Genomic DNA, 3981 nt, shown 5'->3' on the forward strand with positions numbered 1-3981 from the left:
AACTGATCCATACTCTCTTATGTTCTTCTTCCATCTTTTACTCACAACAATACACACTCCTTCTTTTGCCCTCTCCTTCTCACCTACTCTACACTTGTGATGGTAAAATAATTTCAGTACGATACCACTTACAACTAATGATAAGTTACAGTAGCACAATAATCGCAATACAGTAATGTTACAGATCACTTTGCGGACGTGGGTGTGCCGGTGTGTGTGGAAGGAGTGCAAAGGGAGGTGTGTTCACCGCAGATAAGCGCAGAACAACACGTCTCCTTGGTCCCAGGCGGGTCACATTGGGAAGTTGGCCGAAACACATGCCCACGTCCTGTACCCTCTGATCCCCCCCCCTTTCTCTCTCTCTCTCTCTCTCTCTCCAACGCTTACTGCACTCAGCATTAGCACAGTATTTATTGTCTCATGCAGCCCATCGTCAGTTGGCCTCTTCTTCTTCTAATGGACGGAACCAAAATACCACTTCCTTGGAAATATGGAATGGGGAGTAAGAAGATTGCTCATCACATGTGGCCACACCCACGAATGTACTGTACAATCACTAACTGTATGTAACTGTACTGGCCGAAGAAGATGTGGCAAGATCCAACACTTTCTTTTGTTGAATAAGCACGTACTTTTACAACGATAAACATTTCAAAAAATCTTGTAGTGCTCCACCTTCTAGACTTATGACAGACATTTATTTGTCTAATATGCTCATCATACACTGTCCTCTTAAATTCTCAAAACAGGACAGGGGACAGACACTACAGCCTCCTGAAGTCGCCTCAGGTTTTATTGACAGTGGAAGAATTTTATTGACCTCTTCCATAGTCCCCCATTCGGTAGTCATCGTCTCTGTTGGAGTAAAGATTGGTCCTATACATACTAGTACCGTACTTATGAACAAATCCCTGTCGCAACTGTGATGTGTTTTATCTGGAAGGAAAAGGAAAATAGGGTACACAAATTTGGCACTGGCATATATCTTGAACTTGCAAAACAAAACCACACGACAGGGAGTTCGTCATAAGATGAGAGAGAGAGAGAGAGAGAGAGAGAGAGAGAGAGAGAGTGTGTGTGTGTGTGTGTGTGTGTGTAATTCACCGGGTCGGTCATTATCACTTGATGGTCGTGATCGTCAGCTTTTACCCTCCCGGAAGGGAGCTGAGAGCTCATATAGTCCGAGCTAAGGGCAAGGCTGTGACCTTCACACACGCACACACCCGTCCCCTTGCTCAAGGGGGACAGTAACCACCCACTTCGTCAGTGAAACTTTTCGCAACCTGAGCGAGGCGCGAACTCCCGTCTACCAGATGGCAAGCGAGAAAGTTACCACTGCACCAGCGAGCGGTGTGCACCAGCGAGCGGTGTGTGTGTGTGTGTGTGTGTGTGTGTGTGTGTGTGTCGTGTAGGATTTTTTTTTTTTTTTTTTTTGGCCATAATGGACCGACCCCACATGACCCAGTGATGAGGCGGTGCGATGGCATCATTCCAGGCTATGGCAATTACGTGCTGCGATGGTTGCGCCTCTATACTGCTCTAGTGCTAAACCTCCTTCCTGTATGTGATATATCTTATGAATTCCTTTACATTGTATTACCCTTGTCACATGCACCAAGTTCCTGCATGCACAAAACATTTAATCAATTACCATACAGTAGGCTATTCAAGATAGTATAATGTTGTCGATAAGTGAACAGTCGAATACTGAATATCATCATCATCATCATCCGGAACTCCTTTCCCACCCTAGGGCAGAGTGAAGAGTAGCAATGTCAAGATAGCCCAAATTTGCCCAATCCAATGGGACACGTTTCCATTCACTCATTATTCAAGCCCCCGGCATCCTGGCTCTAGCGGATATGCCAAAAACATTCACCACGTTGTGTAGCTTCACATAAACGTATCCGGTAGAGTCAATCCGGACGCTGCCATGTTAAAAAGGGGTGCCAAATCCCTGATCATGCACTTACCACATTCAACCAGCCAGCTCGATCTCTTTTCAATTCCCTAGCCTCACCGACTTCTAAACCTCTCTTCCTCACACGCTCATCCACCATATCCCTCCACCTTCACCTTGGCGTACCTCGCCTCCTCCCTCCTTCAAATTCGCTCAGATATACCTTTTTCATCACTCTATTGTTATCCATTCTCTCCCCATGACCATACCATCTCAGTACGCTCTCTTCGATTCTGGTGTCCACAGACTTCATCACTCCACGTCTTTCACGAATCACATTATTTCGTATTCCATCCACCCTCTGTACTCTACATATACTCCTCAGCAGTCCCATCTCCACTGCTCTTACTCTTGACTCTTCATTTTCATGCCACACCATAGTCTCACATCCATATGTTAAAGTTGGCACTAACGCTCCTTCATGTAAGCCTCGTGCAGCTGAAACACTCAAGTCTCTGTTTCTTATCAAGGCCTTCATTGCACCAACTACTTTTCTTCCCTATGTCACTTTACTTTCAACTTCTTTTGCACATTTTCCTTTCTTTTCTATCATTGTACCCAGGTATTTGAATTCTCTCACCAATTCCAGTCTCTCTCCATTCACTGTAACGTCGCACTGGGAGTCACCTTCTCTCTCAGTAACCATCACTTTTTACTCTTTCTACATTTACTCTCAAGGCACGATGCTTACAGACATCAGCAAAACTCTGCACTTGCCTACCAAGTTCTTGTCCGGTCTTTGCAAGCAATACTGCATCATCAGTATACAACAACTTTGAAATATTCCATCCATCACCAACGCCATCCCCCTCTCCATTACCCGCGTTTTGAGTTCTCTCATCACCCCATTCATGTATATATTGAACAGCCATGGGGACATCACACAACCCTGTCGCACGCCCACACCGATCATGAACCATTTACTTAGATCCCCATTAACCCTTACACATGCATCAGTATCATCATAAAATCTCATGACGGCACCTAGCAGCTTACCATGTACACCGTACATGCGCAAAACTTTCCACAGTCCTTCTCTGTCCACTTTGTCGTATGCTGTTTCCAGATATGATCATCTTTGAATGCCATAAACACCTTATGGTCCTTCTCACAAGCCTTCTCTGCCATCTGTCTCACTGCAAACATTTGATCCACACATCCTCTGCCACTCCTAAAGCCACCCTGTTCATCACTCACTAGTACTTCTGATATCTCTCTAACTTTCTCAATAATAATTCATCCATATACCATCCCTACCACACTCAATAAACGTACGCCACGATAATTCTTGCACTTACTTCGCTCACCTTTATTTTTGTACAGGGGTACAATCACAGCTCTTTTCCACTCTGCTGGCACAGTTTCACTCATCCATGCCTTCTTACATATCTCCAACAAGCACTTCATTCCACTACACTGAAACATCTCCGCATACACCTCATCAATCCCAGCTGCTTTCCCATTTTTCAGCCGCTTCACAGCACTCCTCACCTGTACTTGTGTCACGCACTGAGCACTTCTCCTGGCACCGCATTGCTTCTTTGCACGCCCCCCAAACCAATAATGTTTACAGCCGCTGTGCTCTATCTATTCCCATTCATCAGGTTTTCCCATAAATAAGAATAAAATGGCAGAGCAGCCAAGATATGGGAACGCTACTGAGCAAGACAGCAAATTAAATACAATAGTTGCCCCTGTCACGTTCTCTTTTAGCAGTCGATTGACTGATTGAAATATTTATTGCTATAAGGTATAGAGTGCAAAAAGACTCTTCACAATACCTCGTTAAAAAAAAATCCTATATAATTTTATAATCAATGTCTGATTGATTGAAATGTTTATTGCAAGGGTATAGTAATAAACATTTCAGTCAAACCCAAAGGAAAGAGTGAAATTTATTACAAAAAAAATAAAGTTGCATTAATACCATTACATTTGACCCACCACATCCCTTTTGTGGTATATAATAATAAAGCCGCAGCCAACAGCATCCGAAATTCCGAACAGGCAGTAATCAGTAT

The sequence above is a fragment of the Coenobita brevimanus genome, chromosome 38 (assembly GCF_032717465.1).
Source record: "Coenobita brevimanus isolate Jiangsu-jjx chromosome 38, ASM3271746v2, whole genome shotgun sequence".
In the NCBI taxonomy this organism is placed as follows: domain Eukaryota; kingdom Metazoa; phylum Arthropoda; class Malacostraca; order Decapoda; family Coenobitidae; genus Coenobita; species Coenobita brevimanus.